The sequence below is a fragment of the Babylonia areolata genome, chromosome 24, assembly GCF_041734735.1.
Source record: "Babylonia areolata isolate BAREFJ2019XMU chromosome 24, ASM4173473v1, whole genome shotgun sequence".
NCBI classification, from domain to species: Eukaryota; Metazoa; Mollusca; class Gastropoda; order Neogastropoda; family Buccinidae; genus Babylonia; species Babylonia areolata.
The window spans coordinates 15621527-15649072 of NC_134899.1; the positions used below are offsets into that span (position 1 = coordinate 15621527).

Genomic DNA, 27546 nt, shown 5'->3' on the forward strand with positions numbered 1-27546 from the left:
TGGGGTGTGTGTGTGTGTGAAATAGAATCAGGGTTACTTTTCCTTCATTGTTTTCGTCGTTTATTTTCGAAGGCAATTTTTACTGACATTACTTCCTGTCAGTCCCTCTTCCACGCACTCTCTTCCATCACATAGCTCTGTTCTTCGTCATATCCACGAGTGGACTTTTCCCCCCCACCCCGTCATTTAAGCAGCCATACTCGTTTTCTAGGCTGTGTTTTCTGGATATGTTCGTGTTTCCATAACTCACCAAACACTTACATGGCTTACTGGATCTGTATTGTGCATGATTATTTGGTTTTCTGGATGTCTATAGAGACAAGAGGGTTTCAGAGACTTGCAAGTCTGTACAGATGTTAACCTGGGAGTTCGAGAAAAATGTCTCTCTTGAACCAACCAAACGCAACTGGCTCAAGCCAAGGACCATGAAAGTCAGTGCTCTGATCACTCGTCACAGCGTCCATCACTGTGTTCCGTGAAGCTGAAAAAAACCCAAACAAAAACAAAACAAAAAACAACAACAACAGGAGAGGTCTGTGTTGTATACGTAACGGTTCATGTTCCACGATGTGAGTTAAATTTGGAAAAGTATTAGTTTTAAGTCTTAAGCTTGTAAGCTTGGATTGTGTATTTCACGTATTTTTCTTTCAATCTTATATTGCATAGCGTGCCAATAACAAGTCATGGAAGTTAGGAAGTTGGCTGCCGTTCTTTCTCTTTCTCTGGACCTTGCCATTGGAATGAACCTATTCTTTCGCTTCGTCAAGTCTCCACACTCAGCTCTTTCAAGTCTGGTCTTAAAACCCACCTCTTCCCAAAATAGCCTCCCTTCCCTGCCTCTTCCTTGTCTTCAGTTTCTCCAGTTGTAGAGTTATGCATGCGTGTGAGTGACTGGTGCGAAAGTGCTTTGATTTGTCTCTGCACAAGATTCAGCGCTATATAAATACCATTATTATTATTATTATTATTATTATTACATCATATGGAAAACTAAGGCCTACAACTTTGTAATGTAGGTGTGGGAAATTGTCCTTCTTCTACTGTGATTTAGTTCGTGCAACTATAAATTGTTGTTCCCAGGCTGTAGATGTGAACTGTCGTCACCTTCGGCAAAGTTGAACCAGATAAACAAGACATGACCTTCGCCTTGAAATTCGGACATTACATCAATGCATTAGAGTTTAACGACCGAATAGCTTGCGCCCTTTTAGATCGTGTTGTTCAATACTTGGCAATTGTGGGTTAAAACCTATTGTTTGGGCGTCTGTTAAGTCACTTTTTTTACACACAAATTTTCATTATAACATCATCCAACGAACGTTGCTCCACAATCAATCCAAAACCAATCGGAAACAAAATCAAGCAAATTTAACTGTTTATGGCCTCCTTTTTTTTCTGCATTTTCTGCCTAAAATCAAGGGACGTAAGAACCCCCACTCAACATGCAATATGTCGCCGGAAGTTTCAATGTGCTAACAGTGTGTTGGCCCACTGAAATCGGGTAAAAACGCAAACAAAACGAGTAAGTATCAATATCAGTAGCTCAAGGAGGCGTCACTGCGTTCTGTCAAATCCATATACACTACACCACATCTGCCAAGCAGATGCCTGACCAGCAGCGTAACCCAACGCGCTTTTTCAGGCCTTGAGAGAGAGAGCGAGAGAGAGAGAGAAAATCCCCATAAAAATACTACTACTACTACTAATAATATTTATAAGGCGCAAAATGTTGATAAAGTCAACTCTAAGCGGAAAAAAAAGAAGAAAAAAACAACAAAAACAAACAAACCAAAAAAAACAACAAAAAACGAGTAAATAAATATCCTTGATTCTGTTACCAGATGAACTCCAACTGACTCAGCGTGGAATATTTAATTCCTGGTTGATAATATGATGAATTTTCTTGCGTTGAAAACACTCAGTGAGATAACATCCAGACTAAAGGATTTAATCGTCATTTGAAGGTTTCGTTGTTCCAGGGAGTGGTAGAGTCCAAGATTACACCGAACTCAGCGACCCTGTCTCCTCATACGAAAGTCCCGGAACTGAAGAATCTTGTTTACCGGAAGCCATTTACAGTGTGTGTATACGAACGGGATCCGTCGTAAAAATCATCAGCTGGAGACGGTAGAAGGTCGACACCCAGTCACTGGGTGTTTAGGTAGGAGGAGGGGCGGTCTTTACGACTTGGGCGTCAGCTGATGTCGACGAGATAGGTAACGAAAGCAAATATCCTTTGTGGGTTGGTGAAAGTGTTGATCCAGATGAAAGAGGCAAAAAGGAAACAGGGAACTGACATGGGAAAGGGCGATAAACCTTGGCGGTGGTTTATGGGTATTGGGGGCGAGCTTTCACACATCAGTTGTGTAGTTTATAGCTTGTAGTCCTTTGGGTGTGTGAGTGCATGTGAGCGAGCGAGCGTGTGTGTGTGTGTGTGTGTGTGTGTGCGCGCGCGCGCGCGTGAGTATACCTGTGTGCACGCGAGAGAGAGAGAAGGTGAGAGAATGCATGATAAAAACAAAGGTAGGAACACTGACATGTCGGGTTATGCTTGATGTGTGCCTGGTACCTGTGTATCGTTATCTTTTTATTTTTTTATTTCATTTATATATATGTTATAGTGTGTCAGGCGCCTATGGTGGAAGCATGGGATTTTCTCAGACACACTGCGCACTGATGGACCCCTCCTTCCTACCTCCCTACTCTTCTCCCCCACCCCCCTTTCATGGCATCTATCCCCACCAACACCCCTCCCCATACCCTCTCTCCCTTTCCCCCCTTCCCTTGGCCAAGTGCAGAGGGAGCAAGTTATCAAGAAATACTAAGTAAAGATGGTATCTCCTCTGACCATTCTCTTCCTATACACTCCCCTGCCCTTTTCCCTTCCACTCCCATCACCCTCAACCCCGTCCCCCCCCCCCCCCCCAACCCCCCCCCTTACCCCCCCCCCCCCCCCCCATGTCGATCTCTGGCAGGATGGCATCTGCCTCAATGGTCACCACATGGTGTGGTGTGTTTATCATGAGCTGTTTAGAACAGAATCAGGGCTGGGCGATCTTTCCTCCTCCTTCCCTTCCTCTTTTCATCATCCCCCCTCCCCTCCCCTCCTCCTTGACAATGCTGGGTTCTGTGAGAAAAGTGTTGAATGTGCAAGTCTAGCACAGTTGGTCCCAGATTGGTCTGTTAACTTCAGCCAATTGGAAGCGTTCTGGGTCAGAAGATAGTTTGCATGCGGTGCCAGCTTGTGAAGAGGATAAAATGAATAGGCAAGTGGGATTTCTTTCTTTTCCTTCCTTGAAGCAGGCCAGGAGAGCCGGACGGTCAAGACAGTACCATGGGGGCTGTGAGTGTCAAACTAGCATCTATTTTTCGGACTTAGTTGAATGCTTGATTTATGGTATACTTGGATTCTGTGACTAATACACTGGCTCAGTGGGATTGTGTTCTGCTCCATGAATATAATGTGAACCCTGAAACATTGGGGGCTGTGAGTAATGCTTGTACTGGTAATTTGGTTTGTTGACAATTTACTTTATGGTTTTTGGAAACAGTTTGGAGTTTGTAGAATTGTGATGTTGTGTCACAAGAGCATTGAGAGATCCTTTTTAGCTGATGTGGTATTTTACAGTTAATGTAACTGGAATGTGTTGATACAGATACCATGACTTGTGAGAGAGCATAGCCAGCATCTGTATGGCTTAATTGTATTTGAGGCTAGTGACTGAGGGAAAAGTGGTTAAAATACACAATGTAGCCAATACATGACTAAATGGAGTACTGGTTTAGGGTATTTGGGTATCCCCCCCCCCCACCCCCTTTCCTGTTTCCTACAGGTTGATATTATGGTATGATGCCTGGACATCATGTTTGGGTTTACAGGTTGTGCATCTTGGCTTACATAAATGATAATGTTCAGTAACATGTCAGTGGTGTGTCAATTGTTGACATACTGTGGGAACAATGTAAGCATTTAGACACAAAGAAACACAGAGATTATGTGTGGGTTGCATCTGTGTAGAGTGTTTTGGTTGTAACAGTTGGAATTATTTTGAGGCATGACATACCTATTTTGTATGTTAGGTGGTGATGGTTATATTCAAGGTGAACAAATTTACAGACTAACTGTATGTTCATGTGTTTCCATGTGTGTGTGCACATGGGTGATAATGCAACATGGGGAAGGAACATGTGTGACTTGTTAGTTGTGATTACCATGTGCTGTAGTCATGTGTTATATGCCAGTGGGGTAACACATAGCTGTATGTGTTCAATAAGATTTGAGACCACTGACAGGCAGTCCTATGTTGGTGCACACAGGTTGCTATATATTTACCAAATTACTTGGTAACTATATGATTCCCATGTAAACATTTTACCAATGAGATACTTTGCAGATACAAAGTACAGATTTGTTCAGTCTTAATGGAAACAGCTATTACTGTATGGTGATTTAACTGGAGTTAAACACTGGGAGTTTGTAATTGTCTGCCACATACTTGGTGCGACAGCTATTATTCTATGGTGGTTTGACAGGAGTTAAATACTGGGAGTTAGTATTTGTTAGTCATATATTTGGTGCACATTAACTTATGTGCCACTGATTGTTGATGGTAAGCTATATGAAGCTTGTTTTATATTTTTACATAGATCTCTTTAAGAAGAGAGTGTACGGCTAGACACTGAGTGTCAGAATGGAGAAAGGTTATCTGTGGAATTGTTTACTTGTCCAGACAACATAATGATGTTTCTGTTACATCAGTGCAATTATGTCTAGCATATGTTTTGGTATTGATTTAACCTGGGTTTTAATATTGTGTGTGTTCCAGGTGTGCTGTTAAATTAGAGAAATAAACACCTCAATTCATCTTTCTAAAAGACCCTGCTGTGGTACGAGGAGAGAGTGGATTGTGCACCTATCCTCTGCCTGTTATCCTACTCTTCACCTTCTACACCTACCCCTACTCAACCCCTACCCCCACCACTACTCTACCCCCCTTTTAACATATATATATTTTTAATAATCTCCCCTAGACCTATAGATATAAAGGTCGGAATGGGAATCCCCTGAATGCACCGATAAAACCTAAGCTAATTCAAAGGACACATACCGCTGCCCTTAAAACGGATCTAAGACTGGGTAACTGCATGTTAATGAACATGTCCACACAGCGTAAACATCAGCAAGGTGGAAATGCCGTGATCAAGAGCACTGAGGTGAAGCATGAAAGAAAGTTTCAGCTTCAGCTTTCAGGAGGTGTCAAAGCGTACACACTGATCCATAAACGCTACACCACATCTGCAAAGAAGAAGAAGAAGAGAGAGAGAGAGAAGCAGATGTCTGACTTTAGTATAAACACAAAGTACTGATCGGGCCCTGAGAGGCTACCCTAGATTTATGAAAAACTTTAAGTACATAAAATGGAATAAAAGAATTAGGCAAAATACAATCAATATATTTGCAAAATACAATCAGTATATCAGATACATAAGACGACGTTAAAGTGAAACATACTTTCAAGGCAAATGATAATGGAGAAAAAGAAATAAATATATATAAATAGAATAATGGCAATGATTTTAAAAAAAATATTTGAAAGCAAAAACAAATGAGACACGATCAGGTCAACACACACACACATGTACACACACACACACATATGCACACACACACACACATATGCACACACACACACATGCACACACACACACACACACTACACAACTACAGTGCTTCCTTTTCTTCCTCTCCTCCAACTGTGCTGTACAAATTGTTTGCAGGGCTCCAAAGGAGCACGTGCTGAAATGAACTACTGACTTTTTTTTCTCTCGCCCCTGACATCTGTTGACTCAGCAGAGCGTAAAAGTTGCCCCCATTCCTTACAGAACGAGCAAACAAAAGGACCAAAATTGACGTAGTGGTTATCGGGGAGTGTCATACCCTCAATTATAACCATTAGCAAAACTAAAAGGTTTGATTGATTTTTTTATGTATGTTTTTTTTTCTTCTTCCAACTCTGGGCCACTTATTTCCCTACCTAAACCTTTGCAATCGGAATATTCTGTGCAAACAACTGCGTTTAAAGCGAAAGAACTTGTGCCAGTCCATTATAATCATACTCAGATTGTTTACAAGTCCGGCACCCGGCCTCTGGAAGGCAGACCTGTGCAAAGGGGAAGCCTGTTGAGGGCATGTATTGTCGCCCCTGCATTGATTGTCGCCGGCGACAATACTTACAGCCCTCACTGCACATATTGTCACCCCTCTGCAGTGGTGCTGTTGTGCAGAGTGAGTTAAGAGTTGTGAAGTAACATTTACGACCCAGCATAGAGTCGTTGAAAGGCTATGCCCTTGCAGATAACACACACACACACACACAGTGACAATAGCCAAACCTGACCAGATCACAACCCAGCTTCTCTTCACTTTATCAAGTGATTGACTCAAGATCCTGAACCTACTGGGTGAGAAGTTGTGACGTAACTTTTATGACCCAGCGTGATGTCGTTGAAGGGCTGTGCCCCCGCAGATCAGATGAGGACAAAAAGAAAAGACGACGTCAAAGAAATACCTGGCACCCCGACCCGGAGGCAGACATGAAGAGGACAGGTCGCACCTGGGGACAGCTGGAGAGACTGACACAGGACCGGGACGGCTGCAGAACACTTCTTGGCGGCCTGTGCCCCAGGTGGGGCTACAGACACAGTTACACTCACACACAGACACACACACACACTCACAGCCCCCTCACCCCCACCCCCACTCCCCTACCCAAACAAAAGAAACATGGTAGATGTCACCACACAACGCACATCCAGACCCCACCGGGATGATCGAAGGATCGAGAGCGAAAGAAGAAGGTGGAGGGGTGGGCAGCCAACGCCACTGTTTTCAAGCCCATTTCGCTGAGAGAGTGGGGATGTAACCTGAGCAAGACATAACTTAACTCTCCACTGTAACTAAATTCTCGCCCAGATAGTTGGGCCCAGCAGTTACCTCATCTGCTGTTCTGATCGTCATAGTCAGACAGACTGACTGACGATCATACATCAGGAATAGGAGTGAGGAGTAAGTGGGGGGGATGTCTGTGTGTCTGTTTGTGACTTTGTGTGTGTGTGTGTGTGTATCGCAAGCACCAAATAAACACACACAAACGCGCGCGCGCACACACACACAGACACACACACACTCACTCAACACAAACGCACAACACACCTTGGTTGACCACAGGAACCTGATCTTTGCTGGCTGATTTCAGTTGGGATTAGGGGTCAGGGGAGGTGTGAGGTCGGCGTGGGGGCAGTGGGTGTAGGTGTGAGGGGGAAGTAGAGAGGGTTGGTTTATTAGGGCGTTGACACGAACAGATTTTACCAGCTAGCTATTGCTGTTTGTGTGATGAGGCATGTTGATTACTATCAGATAATTGAGATGGAGAAGGGGTAGGGCAATAGCGCGCGCGCGCGCGCTTGTGTGTGTGTCTGTTTGCCTGTGTCTGTGTGGATATATATATATATATATACATACGTGTGTGTGTGTGTGTGCACGCGTGCGCGCGCGTGTGTATGTGTGAGTGTGTGTGTGTCTGTGTGTGTGCGCGCCTGCCTCTTTGTGCGTGCCTCTTGTGTGTGTGTGTGTGTGTGTGTGCACGCGCGCACACTCAACACACACTCGAAACATACTTAGCCCCGTGAAAGTGAAAAACAAAACAAAAACAACAACAAAAAATCCCCTTTCTGGAGGGACAGTCGGTTAAATCGCGCTAATGGGCAACGTGCATTATATGATAGTTTAGCTTTAATGCTATGTGGCGCGGTGGCCTAGTGGTCATATGCTCGACTGAGAAGCGAGTATCCGCGCGTTCGAGTCCAGTCCCGCACAAAGACCGGGATTATATTTTTACTTCTCCGCTCTCTCCACTAGACTTTGAATGATGGTCGTTGGTGCTGGTCTTTCGGATGAGACAACAAAACCAGCAGGGGCCAGTGTACTGCATGAACTTGGCGCACACACAAAAGAGAACCCATGGCAACTGAACGGTTGTCCCTGGCAGAATTATGAAGAGAAATCCACTTTAATTGTGAAAGAAAAACACTTGCAGACAGAAAAAAAACAACCAAACATATGTGTGCAGCACCGCACTGTTGTGATTTTCATACATGGAAATCACACAGCACAACAGTATGCAGTGGTAAAATTCGCTATGAGTACAATGCAATGCAACACAATACAATACACTACAATAAACCGTCATTTATAAACTTGATTTTGTCCTTACCGATGTTAAGTCCGTACTTATTCTAAATTGTCCCCAGAAAGAGAGAGAGAGACAAACAGAGAGAGAGAGAAACAACTCAACTTTCTCTTGAGAGTTCTCAACAGGCCCACAATACAATACAATAAAGCACAATGGAATGCAATGCAATGCAATGTAATACAATACGATACAACACAATTGAATGCAATACAGTACAATGCAATACAACAAACAGTCACTTGTAAACTCGATTTTGTCCTAATCGATGTTAAAACTCCGGACGTATTCCAAATCTGTCCTCATAGAGACAGAGGGAGAAAAAAAAGAAAAAACAAAAAAACAACAAGAGAGGCAAGGCCTTCAAGACTCACTTGTGATTCACTTGAACAAGAGGCAAAGCCTTCATGGCTCATGTGTGAATCCTGTCCAAATGACAACGTTTTGGTTCAATGCATAGAAAGGAAAATTGCAAGTATATTATATACCTGGTAATCACTCCATGTCCATATGAAATAATGTGTATGTTGGTGAAAGCCCGGTTCCCAATACTCTGTGTTTGACAATGGAGAGAGAGACAGACAGACAGACAGACAGACAGTGTGCGTGTGCGTGTGCGTTTACACTGTTAACCGTGACAGTCCAAGTTTGAAATCTCTCACCAATCTAATGTGCAGGAAGCATACTGCACACAGAAAATGAACCCATGGCAACATAAGTGTTTGTCCTCTGGCAAAAGTTGTGCAAACGAAATCTACCCCAATGGGTACACAAACATATGCATGCACTCAAAGCCTGATGTATTGGGTTATGCTGCTGATCAGGTATCTGTGTGGTAGATGTGGTTTAGCACATATATGAGTTTGTTCTAATGCCACCATCTTGAGAAACTGACATTTTGAATGTACTGATGGGAATGGTTTCTGAAATGACTGACTGGTGGTGGAAGAAAATGAGCTCAGGTGGTTGGAGGGAGTGGTCATCAACCTGGAGGTTGCTTGTCGTTCAATGAGGAAAGCACTGGGCCAGCTTTTTAGCTGAATTGCTTTAACTGTATGATGTTCTTGTTTTCATTTATTTTAATATCATTATCATTTTTTTTTTTTTTTTTGGTAGGTGTGACTTTGGTCAGATATTAAAATATCTTCATTTATTTTATTTTAATATCATTATTATTATTGTTTTTTGTTGTTTATTTTTGGTAAGCGTGACTTCGGTTAGATGTAAGTAATGGTTGCTTATGTTGCAGCAAGTTGTGGACTTTATTCAGAGTGGTAAATGTGTTGGGACACTGAATATCAATCACCACAGTGATGGTTTTCATTTTGGCTACTTCTTATTCATAAATATGAATTAAATATGTAATATTGTTTCTGCCATCAACTTAGTTTTGGGATTTAAAATCTTGAACATGAGTTAGCCATTTAAAAAACAACAACAAAAAAACAATTTGTGTGTGACTGTGTGTCGTATAATATTGATCTTGATCTTGTAGAAAAAAAAAAGGGGGGGGGGGGGAGTTTTTTTTGTTTTTTTTTGTGCATGAATAGTCGTATGCATGCACATGTAAGTACATGCATCAAATTGGCCTTTCCATTAATCTATCGATAGAGTAAACCAATCAAACCTGAACATTGACATAATTATACATAATACACAAATTGTACATAACAGGCATAGAAAACAAAAAAATGCCAGCAGGCAACTCGTATATCCTAGGTCTAAATGTGAATACAGCTTTGCAAGAATGTACAATTATGAAGTCCAGAAAAATAAATAATCATGGCTATCTTGAAAAAATGGATGGGAATGAAATAGCATGGCTGAAGTAATAAATGACAGAAAAGGAAAAAAATGACATATAAAATGATAAATTTTCAGGAGAGGGTTTCCAGAGGGTGGGCATAGTATTTTAATGGAAAGAGTCCCTGACATCCCCACAGGGGCACACAAACAGCACCTTCAACAAACCAAACATCAACTGATCAAGCAACAGAGGCTTATGATGTTGTATTGTATTGTGTTTATTTAGATCAAAAGCATACATGTTTGCTCACAGAAGATTCTGTTGTTCCTGTCCTGGCTGATGTCCATTTCCTGAAACAGAAGGACGACAAATTGTCAGTCATAAGAGATAAATATGCAGACATGTGTTTGAAACTGAATTTTGTCGGGCTTCTACCATACAACCTTTTCAGCAAGGGAAACCCTAAAATGTGTGCATCATGCCAGCTGGTATAGTTTGTGGAACAAATACCCACAACCTGTCCAGCATGGGAGGCCCTACCAGGCATGTGACACATCAACTGACATAGCTTGACAGGTCACTGAAGCACTCAAGCTACCCCACCACGACAAGGTATCAGTTCCATAGGGTAGTAACATATCAAGTTTATTCATGTATTCATTTGTCAGAATGTCATATACAAACAAATGTGAAGCTCACTTTGTAAAACACAATATATTCGCACTAATGTTTACTGAATAGTTTGCAATTCAAAGAAAAAAATGTAAAACAATGGGTTCTGTTTAAGCATTTAAATCTGGTCTTCTTCTCATGCTACAATTTTTATTGACATTTCACTGTCTCTGCTGATTAACCATAATTCCATGCCTACAACACCAGTACAAGGCAGTATCCCCTCCACACCACAAACCCTCTTCAAATGAGAATGAACCATCTCACGAGAAAGAGCTATAGATCTACATCATATACATGAAGCAAGTTTTTTCAACAATCCTAAATTTCCTGATCAAGGCATCTATTTAAGAAAAAGTGCATGCCAACACAGCAACGCACTGTTTTGTGCAAACAACATGCACAAGTGTCCAAAGCTTCTGCTGTGGCTGCATGTGATCAAATGTCAATTAATATGCGATTGTAAACTTCTACTTGTTATGTATCTGATCTATCAACCCGTTTAATGGCAGATACTTGAAGCTGAACTGGACACTTAAACTTTGTAATGATAAAATTTTATGCTGCCAGCCAATGACTGTTGGATTTACCTATTCTATCAAGTATCATAATTAAGTATGCTTTTCCAAACACACACAACAAAAGAACAATTAGTTTCAAGCCCAGGTTACTGTAACAGTTTGATTTTCAGGACTGGAAACCTGTGACATATATAAAAGGTAAACATCAATTCATTATACTGCTCACCGCACCCCCTCACCTTTCTGAAAAAAAAAGATACACTGACAATGATATGTTAAAAAGCGTGTATCATTTGTTAACATTTCAGAATCTTAAAATGAATCATTGTATGTCAATCTCAAGTGAAAAATTTAATCCCCCCCCCCCCCAAAAAAAAAGACAAAAAGGAATGAGTACCTTTTATGTTTCATCCCTATTATGTTATGATAAGAATAAAACAGAAATATTTCATACATATCTATACCTATCCAACTATCTTTCTCAATAATTCTACAACAGATGAGAAATCTGATGATGATACACAGACACAGAGAGCGTGTCATACTCATAAGCAAGTGTAATGACATCAAATATATTAAGAGATAAAAGGCTGACCACCAGACCACACACACAAGGACCATCATTACTTAAAAGGAAGGTTCCCAGGCCTTAAAAAAAAGAAAAAAAGTCCCATCCTGATTTCAATATAGATACACTATCCAACATGGCTTATAATCGGAGTACCACAACTCCAGTACACCAGCTGGAGTTGGCTCAGGCACATTTGTGAGAACCAGATCCAGTGTCGAGTCATAGTCTGTGGTGGGATGTTTGATCAGTTGTCGCAGACTGAACTGTTCACAGAACTCTTGAAGAGGTCTAGGCAGTCCACGGGAAGCACCACTGTTGAAGTCTCCTCCAATGATAACATGAGTGTGACTTGTGAGCTCCTGCTGAATAACTGCTCTGAGTTCTGCACACAAAACTGTGATGCTGACATGTGGAGGACAGTAGATCCCAACAACAACCAGTCCTCTAACGCTGGTACTGGCATCAACCACAGTGATTTCAATGCCACTGCTGCACTTCTGACTCTGTCTCTGCTGCACAGTCATATCATGAGCCTTCTGAAGTAGATCGGCTTTCAGTGCTGCACTGACTTCCCCCATCACGCTGTCTCTGGCTTTCAGGTGACTGCAGGCGGTCAAGACTTTTGATGTTGTGTTCACTGACAAGTTGACAGCTGATAAATAAGTGCAGCATGTTGTGTGGCACACCAGACTTGATGCAAGATTTAATCATCTCTTCATCATCTCTGGTATGGTGTCCCTCTCTGATTCTATTGAGGATGTCAGCAAAGATCTTGTCATCCTTCTGTCGCATCACCTCTGTCAGCTCAAATAATCTGAACAGATCCTGCCACAGTACAGGAGCCAGTCCTTCATATGGCCCTTCACTTGGCTGGAAGACCCAGCGGTCCATGACTGGTCTGAGCTGATAGAGATCACCAACAGCAAGGACGCTGACACCACCAAACGGCTTGTCACATCCCATCACCTCCCGCAGACGCTGATCAACAAAGGCCAGCATGTTGGCACCAACCATAGATATTTCGTCAATGATTAGCACTCGCAGTTCTGCCAGAGATGAACGAAGAGTGTTCAAACGACCAGCATCAAGTTTGACTTAGTTGCTCAAACTCTGATTTGCAGACAAACAGAAAGCTGTATGCAGGGTGATGCCTTTTATGTTATAGGCAGCCTTTCCTGTTGGGGCAGTAAGACGCACCCGCAGACAGTCAGGTTTGTCACCAGGACGAGAGCTCAGATAACCAATGAGAGCTTGGTAGATGGCAAGGATACAGCGACTCTTGCCAACACCTGCTCCTCCAGACAGAAAACAGTAGAAAGGATCACAGGTAGACAGATTTCCACTACTTGGTTTTCACCCAGTGAAGGATATGATAGAAGAAATCTTTCTGCCTGCTGTTTAGTCCATTTACAAGTGCAGAGAAATCTGCATCAGATAGTCTGTCTGTCAGAGTTTCTGAGGTCAAGTTGGAAGTTGACCTGCAATCCATGTCAAGCCCAATATCATACAGTTTATGCTGCTCGCATTTTGGCTGGAAGGCAGCATTGATGGCACTGTCAGTGTTATATTGACCATCTCGATTCTCCATGTCCTGTGCTTGAGGTGCTACCTCATCCCAGGCTTCTTCATCCACACCCTCCTTCTGTACCTGATCCACAGCACGATCTACTGCTGCAGCAATGGGCTCAAAGCACTTCTCCATGTCACTGACCACTTCCTTCAGGAGTTCATACCTTTCACAGTATGACTCACACTGATGTGCTTCTGCTCATCACGCCAAGGGAGATACAGCATGAGCTTTTCCCTGAAGTGGTTTTCTGCTTCACTCTCATGCGAAAAGCGAACACAGCGGAGAATTTTCGATTTTGTACGGCGGCAAAGGACCCGCCCATCAGGTAATCTGTATTCATCACCAGACGATGCGTCAGCATTCCAGATGTCGTCAGTGACATCTTCTTCATAGTCATTTTCAGGAAGAAAGTCACCTGGCCTCTCAGGCTTCTTGTGGTATGGTGGTTTCTTTTTGACATCATACCATGCAGCAAATTCTGCCAAGCAGAGATGTTCCAACTTCTCTGGTCGCTCAGCATACCTGTCAATGAGACTAGAAAATGTGACATCAGTATCATCATCTTCCAATGTCTCAAGCAAGGCTGTGTTCTTCAGAATGCCAACTCTCTGACTGGGAGGTGACGTGTTGACAAACACCACTTCCCTGGTGGAACGGCACACTGGCAACTGAAGTAACAGGTAGACAGCTTCCTGAGCAGACACTTCACAATGATTTAGGTGCTCCTGCCTCAACTTTGGGTTCTACAGAGGGAAGGCTGCATTTGAACACCAAATGTAACTGCTCACATTTCTGTACCTGCCATTCAGTCTGCACAGGGGTGAATGCAATGTTGTGTTGCTCAATGGAAATAACAGGTGATGTCTGCAAGCATGAACATTTGTGTGACTGAAACCGTTGAAACGTTGAAAAAACTTTACCACAAAACCTACAATAGGGGCATTTGTGTTTAACTAGAGTGGTTGTGCTTTTAAACACCTTTTGACAAACCTCACATTGAATGCGCTTTTCACAATCCATTTTAACAGGAGAATGTATGTTGTCTGACAACATGCAGATTCAAAGTATAGATGCAATTCAGCAACACTTGCTAAAACAAAGAGTAAAAGTAAAGAGAAAAACAATAACTGGATATGAAAACTGTTTCACACTGTATACAGTTTAATGTACATATGAATACTTTTATTGTTTTAAAAACTGCTAATCCTATAGCTACTCACATAAGCTGATTCCAAAAAGTTGCTATCTTCAGTACCTGTCAAATAAAATTTAATATACTGATGGTTTGGCCTCATCAGTCTGAATTAGATGCTCCAGCCGCATAAACCACACAACCTGATTCATTCATTGTAAAAAGTTACCTTTAGTTAGTATTACCATAATTTTCAGACCAGGTAATAAAGAACCATCCACCTTACAACTGTCCATAACCTGTAGAGAAATTCAATGCCAGAATAGGTGATTTTCCTGTTCCTAACACACAAACTGAAAGTGAACACCTATTTACCATGTTAGTTTTTCTTTTAAATGGTGAAGACTTTTTTTTATTGAAGAAGCTGTAACAACACAGTTGTTAGGCAACTCAATGATTCAACAAAGAAAAGAAAGAGATATTCCAGTTTCCACTAAATAAATGCTGTACAACAGTCCAACAAATATTCAGAAGCGTTAAAGGAATCACTTGGACCAGTCTTGTTCAGTTTTATTTAGCTGGCGAGAAACTTTAGATGAAACTGTCCATGTTGTGAAAAAAAAGAAGAAAAATCAAACCAATATGAGCAATATACAAGATCACCCATCTTTTTCTACATGGTGAAAATAGATAAGGGGAAACAAGATCAAGATGCTAAACAGCAGTCATCAAGAGTACTTTACCTGACTTGGCTGCTTGGCACTTCATAAAAGAGATAAAATCACAGTGTAAAGTTGTGAGCAAATTACCTTTCAGACACATTAAGCTGATAAATATTAAAATCATACTGACTGTCTTGCATGTTCATATTATGTGGTTTATTCACTCATTTCATTACATATTTGGGTCAGACTGATATCACATCTGCTAAAAAGTGCTTTAAAAGCAGTTCAGCTGTTTAGTTATTGTCATGATGTTCAGCAGGTCATGTGGCAACTGTTTCCTGTTTTTGTTTTGTTCTGTGTAATTACTTGTTTCTATTTATCTGTAATGTAGTTACTGGAATTACCCAAAACAACCACATACTTATATTTTGCATTTTACTTTAGGATATTGTAAAAAAAATTTGCTGTGGAATTGTAGTGAAGTGATGAAAGGAAAAATTCTAAATTTGCATTTTATCTGTTGTGAACTTTTCACTAATTTCAGCTGCAAGTATTTTTAATAATCTGCAAAAACCTGTTTCAATTTACAAATTCCAACTAATTTTTTGTTGTTGTTGAAAATATGGTATCGTTTACCCTAACTTGCATATTTGCAACATTTTGGGGACTAATTCTACAACCCAAATGTTATTTGCTGTTCTGGTTTTTCTGGCTTTCTTCCCTTTCAACATATTATGTTGATTGCATCTTTGAGAAGTTTGCATGGTTATTGATGCATACTTTTTTATGGACAAAACAATGTTGACACTTACCTCCTCCTCTTCTGTTCACAGCTTTTGAAAGACAAGGAAAGATAAGTTGTGAAGTTCTCAACTTCATGTAAATGTTAAAAAAAAAAATGTTATCTCTTGTTTAAAGTAAGTTTTTTTTGTTTTTTGTTGTTGTTGTTGTTGTTGTTGTTGCTGTTGTTCACTTGTTTGTTTCTTCTTGTTGTTGTTGTTCACTTGTTGCTGTTGTTGTTGCCTTCAGAGAAGTAGTTTAAATGCTTTAAATTTTAAGTTACTGTCATTCAAGAGTCAGTTTAACTGAAACATGTCACAGTGTGAATGTTATGAACAGTGTATAAAACTTAACATAAAAAAAGCAAATGTAAACATGATGTTCGCACCAAAGTGGTATATTAATATTATGTTGAATGCATGAAGCAATAAAACAGATCTCTTAAAAGCTAAATAATCAAGTTATAATTTCAAAGAGCATGTCACAAAAACTGGATACCAAATCAGATTTTGGACCATAAGATTTAAGACAAATAATAATAGAATGTTAAAACTAAAAGCCTGAAAATTTGAAATGCTCACATTAGGAAGTGATTACACTGTTTACAAATTAAAGAAAATAAAAATCCACTTACCAAACAATTGCAAACTGTAATCATGCGAATCTGATTCATACACACTCTCAAACTCTGCCGGTCTCTGCAGCATACGATGATAAGCAGCAGCTGAAATGAACATGTTCAGAATATTTATGTTTGTAAATTGTGAATATATTAATAGTAGGTCAGATCATATTTATAACCTATTTCGACTGTATTCCGTTTGTGATTTCACATCCTTTATTTTAATGTATGATCTTAATAAAAGTGAAACTTACATTATCACACAGAACTTCTGCCATTCTAAGTTTTCACATTATCATAGTATCTAAATATTTATCAACGAATCTGAAAAAAATATAAGGAAAAAAAACAAAAACAAAACACCAGAAACTTTATGCTGGTTAAAAGTCTATTCTTAAGTGGTCTGCCTGTCATCATCTGCTTGAGATAAAAAAAAACATAACAAACACTTGCAACTGTTAATTATATTTTCATGAATGGTATCCTGTGGAACAGGTATAATATACTACATACAACTACAAGTTTACATTAATCAATGAAGAATATCATTCCAATTGTCATTGGCCTAAGACATGTCATGGCCAAGTTCACTGATGATGCAGGTTAGGGGGAACATACTGACACCTTTCCAGATGGAGATGACATATGATTAGTGCCACACAGCAGCGTTCCACCTTTTGCTGCCCTGTGTTGCTCCAGTGGCAAATATTTTCTCTTTCATTCTTTTGAGATAATGAGACTGCCACATGAAATAATCTATAATTGACTTGAATTTGTACCCTAAAACTCACATATATCTTATTATCTATCTATCTATCTATTCTATGCAAGAGTATTTTACATGTATATGTATATACATGCATGTGTATTTTATATCAAATGTATATTTATCAATGTATGTATGTATCTATCTATATAGATATATATCTACATACATATTACAACTTGTATATTACCTTTCAGTGTTCACAGTGAAAGGGCAAATCTGTCATGTATCCTCAATCCTGTCATATATCCTGTCAATCACAAACACTTTTGAGTTTTGTACATGTAACACATTATATTAATGTTACATAGTAACATGCACACAACAAAATGTGACTAACACACACACATACAAAACGCGATGCATTTTAACATACATGTGCACCTAACACTAACAGCTACCCACAACACAGTTTTGTCCGCCAGTTTGGCAACCTTGTCTGATCTATAACCGTAACAGTTAATAAGAATCTTAATGATGATAATGATAGTATTTACTAATAACTTTTTTTTCTCAAAAGCTGTATCACATAACTAAAGTAATAGGCACAAAAAATCCATTTCATGATTGTGGCTGTTGAACTTGTATTATATGTCAGTCAATCATGTAAAATGATAATTATACATACATATACATATATATATATATATATATATGTGTGTGTGTGTGTGTGTGTGTGTGTGTGTGCGTGTGCGTGTGTGTGTGTACTAACATGTATGTAAATGTAATATATGTACATTTAACACAATCCAACTCTACACAGTATATTTCACACAATTTTAATATAAACTTTAACTGGGTGTTGAAGAGGGAGAGGTGGCATAGCATATTTTGTTTTACTAAATATATGTTCTATGTGGAAAGTTGTAATTGGTATGAACTAGGTACACATAAACATATATAAATAAGCAGCAACAGCATTCGACAATCATAGTCATAACTGACACAAGGCATGCAGCATTGTTGTGGGAGTGAGACGTGTATCTATCTATCTCTATAAAAAATTATATTTCACATTATTATGCAAGAGCTGAATGACAGACAAGTGGAGAGAGAGCAAGGCACATGCCGAGACATCAACTGATCATACTATTCATAGCCATGTTTCAACTAAACACTAAACATCAGAAACTGTAGTCATTTGTTGCGTACTGTGCCAGCCATCTGAAGAGAAAAGATCTTACCTTTCACAGTGAAAGGGCAAGTCTGTCATGTATCCTGTCATATATCCTGTCAATCACAAACAGTAACAATTTACATTTTAGTATATATACGTGAAACTGAAACTGTAAGTGTAATGTAAAACTCTCTCTCTCTCTCTCTCTCTCTCTCTCTATATATATATATATATAAAGATGATAGGGAAGAGGTATCATCATGCACGTCTGTTTATGTATATTTGTGTGTGCATATGTGTTGTGGGTAGCTGTTAGGTACACATGTTATGTTGAAATGTATGTATCCATTTTGTGTGTGTGTTTGTGTGACGGTGTGTGTGTGTGTGTGTGTGTGTGCTTGTGTTTGTGTGTGTGTGTGACTGAATCACATTTTGCTGTGTGTATGTAACACTGATATAATGTGTTATGCAAATAAAAGTGTTAAAATTTTTATCATAACATTATAATATAAATTCATCATTTTAAGTCCAGTCCAGTTACTCAAGGAGGCATCACATTCACAGAGTTTGGACAAATATATATATATTTATATATATAACTCAGAGAAAGTTGCCAAACTGGCTGACAAAACTATGTGTTGTGGGAAGCTCACTAGCTGTTAGTGTTAGGTGCACTTGAATGTAAAAATGTATGTATGCATTGTGTGTGTGTGTGTGTGTGTGTGTGTGTGTGTGTGTGTGTGTGTGTGTGTGTGATATTTTGTTGTGTGTATGTAACATTGATCTAATGTGTTAACAGTTATGTAAACAAATTAACAAAAGTGTTTTTGTACAGCACCTACACCAGATTTCTGGATAGTGTGCTATAGAAGTATCCATTATCATGATTTCCATTATTATATGTTGTTGTTTTTCTGTTTATAATGTGCATGAAATAAAACAATGAGATTGAGAATGATTGATTTCTAAGTAAAATTTTAATCATAACATAAAATAATTTCATGATTGTAAGTCCAGTTCAGTTACTCAATGTGGCATCATATTCACAGAGAATGGACACACACACACACACACACACACACATACATGTATGTATGTATATCGATTATTATTTTAGTTGGTTTTTTTTTGGTTTTTTTACAGGATGGACTGACATATTATCTCATACAACTTGAGTTCAATAGCCACAATCATCAAACTGATTTTTGTGTGTATTACTTTAGTGGTGTGACACAACTCATGAGGAAACAAAAATGTTATTAGTATTACTATAATAATAATAATAATAATAATTATTATTATTATTATTAAATGTCAGGGCTTTCGATCAGAGAAGGTTGGTTGCCAAACCGGTTGAGAAAACGACCCACACATCAGATTTCTTTTGTTTTCATTTACTCTTAACATCATGCCTATCTGTCTAGCAGTAATACAACAGTCATCGGAATAAAGATAAACATTTGACAAAACTTGTACACAATAAAAGACATCTTTTAACGTTTTCTTTCACTAACTTCGTACTTAGCAAACACTGATACATCCACCCACCTTCTTGATCCTCGATCGAACGACGCGACGCTATCCCACGATGCTTCACGATTTGGAAAAAATGCAAAGAAAAGATAGCATAGGCCTATAGGCTCACATTGTTTACACACCTGAGCCAAAAATCTATTCATTAAAAAGGGTTCTGTATTTGTTATTATAAAACTTCGGGTTAAAAGAACAAGAAAAAAGAAGAAAAAAAAGTCCTAATAGCAGAAGCGAACCCCAGGTGTTCGGATGAGAAGAAACGGTCTTTTCCATTGCACTATCGTGGCTCCTAAACTGACGTTCAAAAATATAATATTTAAACATGCTTTTTTAAAGGGCGATAAATCGATTGCAGTATTCGCAGTGAGAACGCTGTTCAAATCATATCATTCTGGTGTATCTTGGGCATTCAAAAAAACTTTAACGACAATAAAAGATTATTTTTAAGTCGCGGTAAAGAAGACGTGGCTAAGCTTATCGCCGCAATCACACTGCAACATTTAGCCGTTTTCTCTGGATCTAGATAGATGTACAAGTTTAGTTACACCAGTTGACACGGTCGATTCAGTTTCTCTTTAGCCTATGTTCATTCCAGTTTTATAGTTTTAAAGTTGATATGAAAATTGAGTATTTTGTTAAACTAATAACATGTAGAGCCAAGTACAAGTACTTCTAAACGTCGTATGAAGTGAAAAGGACTTCATTTTGAGAAAAGTCAAGACTGGAAATTTTTTTGTTTCATCAATTCAAGGGTATTAACTCGCATGGTGTACAATTTTTGACTGTGAATTCCGACTGATTCTGTGGATATTTTTATGGCAGTTTGGGGCATAATCCAGTAAGTGATGAGGCGTTCACAAATCTTTCTCTGAATAAATGTTTAACGGTCTCCTTCTCCAACTTTCCATCACATGTTATCGTGTAATGTCAATTGAATATATGATTGAACGGGCAGGTCAACAACTTGAAACAAAATGGCGTCGTTCGCGTTCGCAAGACTGAATATGAGCACGCGCTTTGAATGTGTATAAATATGTGTACCCAATCATTAATTTTTGCCCATGACCTTCAGGGCTCAGCCAACAGATCTATAAAGTCCACTCGTCATATTGATTTTAGTATTTTCCGAAAAAGACCACTTGGGCAAATGAACATAGTGAAAGCCCTGTACACTGAGAGTAAAACACACAAGCTTTTTATGTACTGAGTATAATTTCAAAATGTAATGTTTAAGATGAGAAAGATCAGTTTAAAGCAAATTAAGTCCCCCGCATTAGTTACAGATTAATTTCCCTTTTTTACAATCTGCACCAAAACGTTTGCAAAATAAATAAAACTTCCATGCTTAGCAAAAGAAGTTCCTGTTCGAATAAAAAATGAAAATAATGACTGCTCTTGTTGTTGGGTGAGAATATCAGATCAAAGTGCCAAGTTTTGAGAATACAAAAAATATAAATATAACAGTAAATGCAGTTTGCATATAATTAGGCTTCATTTTTTATTTTTTTTGTGCCCATCCCAGAGGTGCAATATTGTTTTAAACAAGATGACTGGAAAGAACTGAATTTTTCCTATTTTTATGCCTAATTTGGTGTCAACTGACAAAGTATTTGCAGAGAAAATGGCAATGTTAAATTTTACCACGGACACACAGACACACACACACACACACACAAACTGACAAAGTATTTGCAGAGAAAATGGCAATGTTAAATTTTACCACGGACACACACACACACACACACAGACAACCGAACACCAGGTTAAAACATAGACTCACTTTGTTTACACATTCAATTTACATTTGTTCAGGTGTGAGCTCAAGGGAGCTATCCAGTCTCCTTATGAATTATTGCAGACAACTCAGAGAATGAGACATTAGGCACTGCCTTTACACTTACAGTATTGATTATTACAATTTTTAACTCTAACTATAATTAAATTATCTGTCTATGAGTATGGTCATGGGTACATTCTTTTTTCAACCGTGTGAATATTTTTATGTAAAAATTGAATGTGGTAAACTTTGAATTGTATGAAAGTGGTGTTTTACTGTCACCATAATTTCAGATATTGAGATTGGCTTAGTAAATTAGTATCAGAGAAATGCTAAAATGAAACTGTGCAATCAGTAATGTGAAAAGACACCTGCTTCATTTATTCAGTGTTCTCATCAAATATAAGATACTGGGTAGAGTGTTTTGTATTTTGCATTTACACTCACACACACACACACACACACACACACACACACACACACACACACACACACACACACACATATATATATATATATATATGAAATTTTGCTAATAAAATAATCAAGTCCAGGTCTTGATCAATGTTTTTGTATGATTTCATACCAGCAGTTCTGAAAGAGTGAGACCCCTGCACTTTTGACAATTTTCTGATAGCCAAGCTGTAAGTTCTGTCCAATAGATCTGAAAAACATGACAGCTCCAAAAAAAAAAATGATGTTGAATAGAATCTTCCTCCTCACCACAAAAATGCACAATTGATTTAATACAAGTTTGCGGGCAAATAAGAACTTTAATTTGAATTGGTATCAGCCTATGAAGTATTCTAAGCTGAAACCATCTGAGTTTGCTTGGAATTGCTCCTTGATAGAAACATTGGGTGACTGCATGTTCACCCATGACGTACAGCTAGCTTGTTCCTTCATAAAAAAAAACAACAACAAAAAATCCAGCAACCACCATGAGACGATGAGTAACCATACATCCACGATGTACAGCAAGGGGTTTAGTACTTTTGCAAACACCTCAGTACACCCACGACGTACGACATGCAAAACTGCGTGTGCACGCGCACGCACGTGTGTGTGTATGTGTGCATGTGGTGTGTGCGTGTGTGGTGTGAGCAGACGTGCAATGGGGCTTGGTTGACTGAAATGGAGGGGCATCATAGTGAGAATTTCAATAATTTGTATCATCACAATAGTCCAGTATTTCTATTTAAGATTATCTTTTTATATTTCATTCATTTTATTTGTTTGTTTGTTTTTATGTTGGACACGTGCTGCTGCCAAAAAGAAAATGTCTGTACCAAAATATAAGTTTGTCAGTGTATTCGTGTGTATTAAATGTTCGTGAAATATTAACGACGTTGGGAAAGGCAATCCATGGGCAATAACAAAAATAGTCTTTGACATGTGTAAGTGAAGAATTTGGTTTTATCTCTTTACTATATATATGAAATTTTGCTAATAGAATAATCAAGTCCAGGACTTGATCAATGTTTTTGTATGATTTTATACCAGCAGTTCTGAAAGAGTGAGACCCCTGCACTTTTGACAATTTTCTGATAGCCAAGCTGTAAGTTCTGTCCAAAAGATCTGAAAAACATGACAGCTCCAAAAAAAGATGTTGAATAGAATCTTCCTCCTCACCACAAAAATGCATAATTGATTTAATACAAGTTTGCGGGCAAATAAGAACCTTAATTTGAATTGGTATCAAGTATTCTAAGACTGTGACCAGTCTGGTTTAAAAACAGAAGGAATTTAATCTTAGATACAGAATGACCTTGGGAACAAGTGAAGATTCTAAATTATAATCTTAATATTCTCTTCTCTCTGCCCTCTTCTCTTTGTGTGTGTGTGTGTGTGTGTGTGTGTGTGTGTGTGTGCTACGTATGACGCATGCACGCTCGTGCAAACACGCATACACAAACACGTGCGCGTGCACACACACACACACACACACACACACACACACACACTCACGGACAGACATTTTTCTCACAAAATGTCCACACTGCGACAGATCGAGAGGGTGAGACAGACACGGTGAGAACGAGAGAGAGAGAGAGAGAGGTGTCATCATCATATGAGTTATAATCGAGCATCGGACTTTGAACTGGTCAAACATTTCCAGCTGATAAGACGCTGGTTGTGTCACTGTGATAGCTCTGTGCGTGTGCGTGTGTGGTGTTTGTGTGTGTGTGTGTGTGGTGTTTGTTTGTGTGTGTGTGTGTGGTGTTTGTTTGTGTGTGTGTGTGGTGTTTGTTTGTGTGTGTGTGTGCGTGTGTGGTGTTTGTTTGTGTGTGTGTGTGTGCGTGAGAGAGAGAGAGAGAGAGAGAGAGAGAGAGAGAGAGAGACTTTCTGTTTGGCTTTGTGTATACCCACGACTTTTAAGTCCGTGGTGTATGGCTCTCTCTCTCTCTCTCTCTCTCTCTCTCTCCCCTCTCTCTCCCACCCCCCCCCTCTCTCCCCCCCCCCCCCTCCCCCCCCCCTCTCACTCTCCCGCCCCCTCTCTTGTTCAATTAAAAAGTCGCCAGTCTTAAATTTCTGTTGACACGTGCTGCTGCCAAAAAGAAAATGTCTGTACCAAAATATAAGTTTGTCAGTGTATTCGTGTGTATTCAATCTTCGTGAAATATTAACAACGTTGGGAAAGGCAATCCAGGGGCAATAACAAAAATAGTCTTTGACATGTGTAACTGAAGAATTTGGTTCTATTTCTTTACTATATATATGAAATTTTCCTAATAAAATAATCAAGTCCAGGACAAATAAGAACCTTAATTTGAATTGGTATCAGCCTATGAAGTATTCTAAGCTGAAACCATCTGAGTTTGCTTGGAATTGCTCCTTGATAGAAACATTGGGTGACTGCATGTTCACCCATGACGTTCAGCTAGCTTGTTCCTTCATAAAAAAAACAACAACAACAAAAAATCCAGCGACCACCATGAGACGATGAGTAACCATACATCCACGATGTACGGCAAGGGTTTTAGTACTTTTGCAACACCTCAGTACACCCACGACGTACGACATGCAAAATTGCGTGTGCACGCGCGCGCACGCGCGCGTGTGTGTGTATGTGTGCATGTGGTGTGTGCGTGTGTGGTGTGAGCAAACGTGCAATGGGGCTTGGTTGACTAAAATGGAGGGGCATCACAGTGGGAATTTAAATAATTTGTATGATCACAATAGCTCAGTATTTCTATTTAAGATTATCTTTTTATATTTCATTCATTTTATTTGTTTGTTTGTTTTTATGTTGACACGTGCTGCTGCCAAAAAGAAAATGTCTGTACCAAAATATAAGTTTGTCAGTGTATTCGTGTGTATTAAATGTTCGTGAAATATTAACGACGTTGGGAAAGGCAATCCATGGGCAATAACAAAAATAGTCTTTGACATGTGTAAGTGAAGAATTTGGTTTTATCTCTTTACTATATATATGAAATTTTGCTAATAGAATAATCAAGTCCAGGACTTGATCAATGTTTTTGTATGATTTTATACCAGCAGTTCTGAAAGAGTGAGACCCCTGCACTTTTGACAATTTTCTGATAGCCAAGCTGTAAGTTCTGTCCAAAAGATCTGAAAAACATGACAGCTCCAAAAAAAGATGTTGAATAGAATCTTCCTCCTCACCACAAAAATGCATAATTGATTTCATACAAGTTTGCGGGCAAATAAGAACCTTAATTTGAATTGGTATCAAGTATTCTAAGACTGTGACCAGTCTGGTTTAAAAACAGAAGGAATTTAATCTTACATACAGAATGACCTTGGGAACAAGTGAAGATTCTAAATTATAATCTTAATATTCTCTTCTCTCTGCCCTCTTCTCTTTGTGTGTGTGTGTGTGTGTGTGTGCTACGTATGACGCATGCACGCTCGTGCAAACACGCATACACAAACACGTGCGCGTGCACACACACACACACACACACACACACACACACACACACTCACGGACAGACATTTTTCTCACAAAATGTCCACACTGCGACAGATCGAGAGGGTGAGACAGACACGGTGAGAACGAGAGAGAGAGAGAGAGAGAGAGAGAGAGAGGTGTCATCATCATAAGAGTTATAATCGAGCATCGGACTTTGAACTGGTCAAACATTTCCAGCTGATAAGACGCTGGTTGTGTCACTGTGATAGCTCTGTGCGTGTGCGTGTGTGGTGTTTGTTTGTGTGTGTGTGTGTGTGCGTGTGTGTGTGTGTGTGTGTGTGTGTGTGAGAGAGAGAGAGAGAGAGAGAGAGAGAGAGAGACTTTCTGTTTGGCTTTGTGTATACCCACGACTTTTAAGTCCGTGGTGTATGTCTCTCTCTCTCTCTCTCTCTCTCTCTCTCTCTCCCCCTCTCTCTCCCCCCCCCCTCTCTCTCCCCCCCCCTCCCCCCCCCCCCCCCCCCTCTCACTCTCCCGCCCCCTCTCTTGTTCAATTAAAAAGTCGCCAGTCTTAAATTTCTGTTGACACGTGCTGCTGCCAAAAAGAAAATGTCTGTACCAAAATATAAGTTTGTCAGTGTATTCGTGTGTATTCAATCTTCGTGAAATATTAACAACGTTGGGAAAGGCAATCCAGGGGCAATAACAAAAATAGTCTTTGACATGTGTAACTGAAGAATTTGGTTCTATTTCTTTACTATATATATGAAATTTTGCTAATAAAATAATCAAGTCCAGGACAAATAAGAACCTTAATTTGAATTGGTATCAGCCTATGAAGTATTCTAAGCTGAAACCATCTGAGTTTGCTTGGAATTGCTCCTTGATAGAAACATTGGGTGACTGCATGTTCACCCATGACGTTCAGCTAGCTTGTTCCTTCATAAAAAAAAACAACAACAAAAAATCCAGCGACCACCATGAGACGATGAGTAACCATACATCCACGATGTACGGCAAGGGTTTTAGTACTTTTGCAACACCTCAGTACACCCACGACGTACGACATGCAAAATTGCGTGTGCACGCGCGCGCACGCGCGCGTGTGTGTGTATGTGTGCATGTGGTGTGTGCGTGTGTGGTGTGAGCAAACGTGCAATGGGGCTTGGTTGACTAAAATGGAGGGGCATCACAGTGGGAATTTAAATAATTTGTATGATCACAATAGCTCAGTATTTCTATTTAAGATTATCTTTTTATATTTCATTCATTTTATTTGTTTGTTTGTTTTTATGTTGACACGTGCTGCTGCCAAAAAGAAAATGTCTGTACCAAAATATAAGTTTGTCAGTGTATTCGGTGTATTAAATGTTCGTGAAATATTAACGACGTTGGGAAGGCAATCCATGGGCAATAACAAAATAGTCTTTGACATGTGTAACTGAAGAATTGGTTTTTATCTCTTTACAGTTGAAATTGACTCCCCGGCTTATCATCAGCATATCAATTAGTCTTTCTTTTTTTGGCCATATTTTCTCTCTGAACAGTCCTTTTATAATGAATGAATAAGTAAATTACTAACTCACCAAATAAATAAATGATAGTAAACTTTGTTTTGAATGCCCATGCAGAAAACATATTTTATCCGTTCGTTGTTCGCTTTGCTGAGTGCTTTCAGCAATGGTTAAAGTCTGTTTCAGATTCTTCGAACTAAAAAGTTTCCTCTCTCTCTCTCTCTCTCTCTCTCTCTCTCTCTCTCTTCACTCACGAGGACAGGTTATCAATTTATAAAGTGTGTCACAATATCTCCACTGTTTGCCAAATGTGTTCCACAACATTCGTGAAAATCTGACACACCCCCTTTTGCCCTGCCTTGGTGGATTGGTCCAGTGTAATAAATTCATCCAATCAAAGAACGTAAAACATGTTGGCCGAGGGCTTAGACAA

The 27546-nt window shown here is 39.3% G+C and overlaps 2 long non-coding RNA genes across 2 annotated transcripts in view; both read right to left on the reverse strand.

Annotated features, from left to right (window-relative positions):
- LOC143298928 (uncharacterized) overlaps positions 1-27546 on the reverse strand; it is a 42247-nt gene that overhangs the window by 8453 nt on the left and 6248 nt on the right. The gene's annotated exons all lie outside the window — the stretch shown is intronic.
- On the reverse strand, positions 10283-17688 carry LOC143299174 (uncharacterized). Its single transcript, XR_013057482.1, has 3 exons — positions 17486-17688; positions 16542-16631; positions 10283-10346 (listed from the first exon to the last, which is right to left on the reverse strand). It is a non-coding gene; the product is annotated as an uncharacterized LOC143299174 (long non-coding RNA).